Here is a 7,775-nt window from a genome sequence, read left to right on the forward strand (position 1 = left end):
GGCGATTCTATCTCCAATTGTATCAGTCCTTTTATCGTACCAATCAAGATGATGGGCATTAAAATCACCCACAAATATAGCATATTTGAAGCGTCGAGCACACTCGAATAAATTGTTGAAAAAGGATTCCAGGGTATCTTGACCCGTGTGTCTATATAGGTTGCAGATAAATAACTCCTGGTCCAGGAAGGGAATTGTGATAGCATTTAGTTCAACCGAAGGATGGAGGCAGCTAGACAGATCGCAAATTTTAAAGGAATAACAATTCTTAATGAAAGTACAGATGCCTCTGGAACCAACAGCATCCGCATCGAGGCAGACGCTGTTGAAACCTTTGATATTTATGTGTTTATCCGAAGTCAAGAGGGATTCTTGGAGACAAACGATGTCGTAATTCTGGGCAATTTCTCTAATTTCAGGGAGTTTACCGCGCATTTCTCTGCAGTTCCATTGCAGGATACAGGTAGGTTCCACAGTATGGGGGTCTCGCTTATTATCTGCGAAGGTTACTAGTCGAGTTTACATTACAGCTGGGAGAGGTCGAGGAGTTAATTGGGGCGGAGAGAGACCCTGGAGGACCTCCAGGGGGGGCATTCAAGTAATAAGGACTAAGAAGAGATAGCGCGATAGCTAAGCTCACTTATAACATTGTGAAGGTGGAGAAATTGTTCTCGCTGATCATGAAACGGGGGGTGTATTTCCGAGGGAGGTAGATTGGATCTTTGAGGGTAATCCTCAACAGCGGGGGAGGGTTGATTAGGAAGGTTGTTCTTTTCTTGTATCGAAGAAGAGGGAAAAGATTCTTCGTCGGTTCTACCGTTAGGGTAAAGTAATTCACTCCTATGGTCTGCCGGAAACGCAAAACTGGGTTTACTTCGGGGTTTTGTTATATTAGCGGGATTGGGGGAGGAGCTCATACGATGGTACGAGGGACCGGCAGGGGGCGAAGATCGCAATTGAGGATTTGGATTGATAGGTTTCCGTAATGCATTAAGATATGAATCAGTGCAGTTACTGTTGTGTTGCAATACCGAAAAGTTGTTATACGATTCGTAAGGGGAGGGGTTTGGTGGAGATGAACGGGAAGAAAGAAAAGGAAAGGATGGCTGCACGCTACGTTTGGGGGGAAGGAGGTTGGAAAAATTCACATAATCAAATCTAGTATCCAAAGTATTAGATGATTTAGAGGGGTTATTAATTCTCTTTTTAGCTTCGAAAAAAGGGAGATTTTCCGTCGCTGCGATGTTATATGCCTTTTTAAGGTTAACAACTATAGGACACTCAAAAGATTTGGCAAGATGCGGCCCGCCGCAATTGATACACTTATTTTGTGGAGGCTTGTCAGGACATTCCTCGTCATTATCATGCCTGTTATTACCGCAGTAAACGCATCTAGGTTGACTTTTGCAAATTTTGCTTATGTGACCCGCACGAAAGCATGCAAAGCAGATTTTAACTTTCTGTATACAAAAGGGGATACCGTATGTCTAACCTTAAATATGGCTACCGAGCCCGGAAAGATAGAACCGGCGAATTTAATGCAAACCGTGCGCGACGGCTCATATTTATATGTATCTCCATCCTTGACTCGTCGGTTGAGTCTGTGGACTTCAATTGGCTTGGGAAGAGATTCTATCTCCTCTAACAAATCCTCTATTGGAAGGGATTGGGGAATATCTTTAATTATACTCGTTCTCATCGTTTTATATGACGGAATAAACGCTTTAAGGTTGTAAGAGGCTAAAGTTTGATCGTCAATTAACCTATTGGCGGCGGCAGCGCTCATGAAAACTGCTTGCACATGGCCCTTACTAATTTTTTTAACTTCCTGCAACTCTGATTGTCAAATCTACGTTACAATGCGACCGATTAGCAGGGGATGGGTATTTACGGGTTTAGATGATGCATTGGATGTCTCGCTTGTTTCACTTTCTATTGCGCGGATAAAACATACCTTGATTGAATAGGCTTACGCAGAGGTGTTAATGTCATCGAATTAGACTTCGGGACGCTGTTAGAGACTTTATCTACGAGGTTACCTTGTGCTGAGGTTTTGCTATTTTTTGAGGCCGGAACTTCATTAGCGTCACTCGCAGCTCGCTTTCTTTTTATGTCAAGGGCGTAATCCATCGGCGTTTGAGACTGCGTAGGGGGCACAGAGGGCACTATGTTATTGCGGTTGCGAACGTTAAACCTCTTCTTAGAATCAGGCGTAGGCGTGGGCGGAATGTAGTCCGTATTACTTAAGGATTTCGAGGAAAATGTCTCGGATTCCATGCCTATATAGGGAGGATAAGAGTCTGGCTAATAAGATTTTCGAAGTATTCATGGACAGAGAAAGGTATCGAGAGACTGGCGTCACGCGAGCGCGAACGCGAACGAAAGCCCGAGCGCGAGCGCAAACCCAAGCGCGCGCCCGATAACAATCGCGAACGACCGCGAGACGATGGTCGATCACGAGAACGACGAGATATATGATCAGTAGTGCGATCATACGGAGAGGTAGTACGAGGAATAAGTCCCGGCACCCCCTCCCCCTTCCCGTCTGCGCGAGAGGCCGCAGCCTCCTGCATGTCGGGGAAGTACACAATGTTCCGGCTTCAGATGTAGATTCGCGCGTATTTAATACAATACGGGACGCTGGCAAACGAAGCCAGCAACGCACGTTAGAGGACGGCGATAATCGTCCGTCACTCGCAAGAGACACACACGCCGCGAAAAACCAGTAGAAAAAAAAAGCACTTTGTTTGCCAAGATGCACGCGACACGTCCGAACACGATCACGGCCAGCGTGTCGCGAGTCGCGTTGTGTCAACTCTGTCAACAAAAAGCAAAGGCCGAACTGATATTGGAGACCTCGCGTGGTGACAACGCGAAACTCCGGTTTCAGTGTTACCAACTGGCGCCTCACCCACACCACGGCGAATCTTCGAGGGAGTACCAATAACGAACGGGGTCCGGGAGGACCAAGGACCGAGGAGGGGTGGCGAGAGCGGAAACTACAGGGATCACGGGCGGCGAGAGCAACGCGGCAGACGTGCGGCAAAAGGGGCAGCGATGGATAAGGCCACCGATAGCGGGGCCCCAGGTACCGGGGAAAACCCGGCCTCAGCAATCTGCCTCCACGGAATACCGGCCCGCGGGGTGACTGATGACCGCCCCGAAGGCAACCGGAGGCACACCGGCCAGAACAAAGTCCAGTCCGCTGCCCAGGGACAAATTGAAGAAGTCGCTACGCCGCCGAGGAACCGTTGCGCGCCCCCGATGGATCCACCTTACGACGATCCTGCGTTAGAATGTCGCACGAGCTTGCAAGCTCGCTCTCGATTGGTTGGCACGCCCCTACGGAAGGGGGTGCCGCATCGATTCCGTTATCGAGCGAATCTAGCGAGACACTCTCTGGACGTCCGTCGGCGAGTCCAAACGTTTTCTTAAACTACGCGATAGCCGCCCCGAGTCGGAAAAATCTGTTGCGCTGCGGCGATCCTCCGTACGAGGTGACGGCAAGGAGCCCTACGAGGAGACATCACATCGGTGAGGTTGCCCGCAGTAATTAATCGCAAAATGTAACGCCACGACGCCGCCCTCCGGTGCACGCTCTCGTCCGGGATAACGTTGTAATATCGCGACGCGTGCGGTCCCTTGAGACCGCGTATCGAATGGCGATCGACAGCGAGAGCGAAGGGCCTCGGGATGGTATCGTGGCCGCGGAATTGAAGTAAAGACGCGATTGCGAGCCTCTGGAGATTGCGATAAATTCGTGGCGAAATCTGTTGCTGCGCGTCCGTTTCGCATAATGTCCGCGCTCGTAATTGTGCCTCGCGCCTTCCGTGTTCCCGGCGTATCAAATTACCAAGCATTGCTCTTGTAGAATTTCGCATGCGTCGGCACATCATTCGCGTTAATCGGCCGTCTGTGAGTGGCTAATTGCCTCAGAGAATCGTGCGTGTTAGGGTAGTTATGTTCGGATGCGTTGTTCGGTGATTGCGTGTTATTATTGCTCGCGGTAATCCCGCACATTTTCCTCGCTCTTCTTCCAGTATTTCGCGCTACACCGATTGCCTCGGCGTCTCATTTTCGCGTTCGGAAATCACTGAGGACAGTATTGTCTTTGCCCGAATGACTGGCGCTACCGTTGGTCATTTCTCGCGTTAGATTAAGTCCGTATTTTCGCGTTTGTTATAGTATTTCGCGTCTCCTTGCGATCGCGCCGAAATTGATCTCGCGTTATTGTGTTGCGTTCGATCCTCGTTACGTTGGGACGTGGCTTACGCCACGATTCGTACTTGCGTTAGGCTTAAGATAATTGGCGACAGAATTATCGCGCGACTCCCGGCGTTGCGTTCACGCACTCTGAGCGTGAGGTATCGTCCTGTCGCGACTTTTCCTGCGAGATCTTATTTTCTAATTCCGTGCTTATTTCGTGTTTGCCGTCGATGTTCCATATTACTTGTAAGTTTTGTCATACTGTTCTGAGATAGTCGCAGCGCCTTCTGCGCGTTACTATACGATAACGCCGTACCTCGTTTATTCTGGTGTCCGCGCTATTACTAATTCTTTTGTTTCATTTCTGACGCTCGCGCAACTGAGGATATGATTGTCTGACCGACCGAAGCCGACTCGGCTTTTATTGGTTCACGCGTGAATTTCTAACGAATAAATGTTATTTTGATCTGTTAATTGCTTGAGTTCGTGGCCTTATTTATGGCGTGTCACCCCGCCGAATATCGCGCCGCCCTTCCTCACCCCCGCCCCAGCCCTTAGGTCGAGCTAGCCGATTCCTCGCACATCCGCACGTCTCGCTTTGCGTCTCGTGTTGGTTTTTTTTCGCGATTTCGCGGACGCGCGTTGACGCGTCTGGCGCCCAACGGTAAATTCGTTTCGCGAAGTGTCGGAGGTGCGAGGGAATCGTCGGAGAGGCCCGTCATTCCGCTCTCCTTACTCCTTTTGATCCGGCACACGCCCCGGAGCGGTTCGGGAGTGGAAAAGTCGTGACAGTACTTATAGGCATGTATGTAAATTATAAAAACAACTTATAGCAATATTTAACTCAACTTTGTAGAGCATTTTATTACAACTTATAGAACAAAATTTTACAAAGAAATTATAATATAAAACTATTGTAACAAAATATAAAATATCGATTGCTTGCTAATTGTAGAGAATATTTTTACAATTTGTACTATGGAATGTGTGTGAGGAAATATAATAAAATACATATTTTTGATGAACAAAATATATTTAGATATAAATGCCTACGCGAAAGTTTTGCAAATTACAAACTTTGATAACTTTATATATGTAAATAAAAAAATCATTTGTATAAATGCAACATATAAAATAAACGTACAAAATTGCATATAACAGACTTACATATCAAAATATATATAGATAAGTACCTATTATAAGGCCCACCTCGTACAAATTAAATATTTATTTGAAGTTTTACTTAACAAACAAGGTACGTAATCGTGCAGTTCTGAATATTTCTTAACGAATAAAGATTCTGTTTCATTTATTGTTGAACATGCAATTTCATATGCATGAGTATGGTTATCAAATGCCGTAGACTTAAGAATATTACATATAAAGTATATTTCCACTTCAGAAAACAAAACAATGTATTTAATGGCACCAAAAAAAGGCATATTTTCCGAACAATCTAATGTCAAAATTGTGTCAAAAGTGTATTTTGTACCATTTATGTTGACCCATTTTACTTGATATAATTTTCCACTATCGAGATTTGAGAAATATTTAATATATATATCAAAATTTAATGGCTCCATTTCTCCAAACATCATATTAGAAGTTGAACTGGACAATAATTGATGACACAATTTTAGTTGCGCTTTCACTGCCAATGTATATGCAATATTTTTGAAATTACACGAAACGTTTGAAGTCATTTTAGATTCGCGGTGTTTTTGTTCTGAACGCATGCTCCAAAGATGAACTAAAGGTCCCGACATTTTTAATAATGTATGATAATGAAGAAGATGATGATGTTTTGGTTTAAGTCGTCCAAAATATTGTACATATAAATTATTGTGCTCCTCAATTGCAACCTTTAAACGAACATGTTCCGAAAAATGAATATTTGGAGCAGTTACTATGTCAATAATTTCTCTTAGAGTACACCATACCTGCCAAATAGGTAAATTAATAGGAACTAGATCTCCAATCATAATGCCTAAATATCTAGAGAAACAAAGCATTTCGCTTGCTGACATTCGTATTCTTTCTTTTAAATTTTCAGAAGTAATTGGTGGTGGTTTGTTAGAAATTTCAGTGTCATTATAACCAAAAAATTTTACTCTATCATTTAAAGTACGTAACGAAAACAATTTTAAATTAAAAATTAAATTATGCAATAAAGAAGTTAAGCTATAATTACACACGCCTTCAAAGAGATCGTGCATTATATCAACACAATAATTTTGTATAAGATGGAAATTACTGAGTTGATGCCATATGCACGGTTTCTTTATACCTGTTTTTGATGCGTTATTTGTAATTAGATCATGTTCATAGTTTTCATGTGTACGAAGTAAAGTTTCGTCTTCAGTACACATACGATATGAATCAACTTTTTTGATCTTGCAGAAGCGGCATCTAAAGTTAGAAGAAAAACTTTCAGTTAATCCTAACAACGTATGCATTCCTAGATTGTCGCCTATGATTAAACTTAACTTAAAGTAAATTTTTTCTATTGATCCATTTATATTAATGGTAATGCTCTTTTCTTCTAACACTCTGATTTCTGATATAAGCTCACCAAATACTGCCGCATTTCCAAAAGTTTTTTTATCCTCTGATTTAAACAATGCAAATAAATAAATATTAGTCAACGATGATTTTAACTCTTGTGGAATTGAAGGTAGAGAGAAATACACGGCTCCTAATTTGTTTTTGCCTGAATGAGAACCAAGTGCGTTACCGGTTTCGTAATCATCAAAATAAATGAACATCGGAAACACAGTTTTATTACCAAAATATGAAACTTGTGATTTTCACAGTTGACCTTGAACAAAATTACTGTAAACAATATTATTTGACATCAATTCATTATAGTGACTTTTCATTAAACGTAAAAAATTTGGTCTCTGAAATAATAAAGTGAGAACTTGTCTTATTTCAACAATTTGGCCAAATACTAGTGCAGGTTCTAAAATGACATTACCATTAATACGTTTTTCAACTGTACGTTGTCCAATTACAAAGCTGCGTGGGGGCACATATTGTCCCAAAGATTTAAAGTATTGTAATCGCTTATATTCAGTATTTACATGATTAAATGAATTTTCTATTATTTCAAACATATTCATTACAGTATTAATAATATCGGAATCTTCGTTTAAACTTTGTAACCTATCAGAAACCACTCGCTTTATATCACATATAACTTTAGAACAAAATATATTTTTTACTGAGTCAACAACTTCTTGAACAAAAATTCTAGGAATCAATGAGTTATTATATAAATTTGCAATAAATTGAATTATGCTGCTATTGTGGTTACTACTCAATGCATCATAAGATGTAGTTAATGTTTCGAGAACAGAGGGAACTTCTTGTAAATTGTTAGCAATCAACTGTACAGATACTTCGGAACTTGAATTCTGAAATTCAATTTTATTGCCTTGTTTGCTGTTTTTGTTACAATTATTTGGATTAAATGATCTGTCATGCACACTGGCAATGTGTCTTCTAAATGAATTTAACGAACTGTATGATCTGTTACAATTGTTTTCTTTACAATTAAATTGGTCCAG

The 7,775-nt window shown here is 42.2% G+C and overlaps 1 long non-coding RNA gene across 1 annotated transcript in view; it reads right to left on the minus strand.

Moving 5' to 3' along the window:
- Nucleotides 1-7,085: 7,085 nt before the first annotated feature.
- The window catches only part of LOC143899541 (uncharacterized), a 1,682-nt gene continuing 992 nt past the window's right edge, over nucleotides 7,086-7,775 (minus strand). The window contains exon 3 of the long non-coding RNA XR_013257533.1: nucleotides 7,086-7,775. This exon is cut by the window's right edge and continues 538 nt beyond it. This is a non-coding gene — a long non-coding RNA (uncharacterized LOC143899541).

Source organism: Temnothorax americanus, unplaced genomic scaffold, assembly GCF_048541705.1.
Source record: "Temnothorax americanus isolate GAGA-0224 unplaced genomic scaffold, ASM4854170v1 Scaffold272, whole genome shotgun sequence".
NCBI classification, from domain to species: domain Eukaryota; kingdom Metazoa; phylum Arthropoda; class Insecta; order Hymenoptera; family Formicidae; genus Temnothorax; species Temnothorax americanus.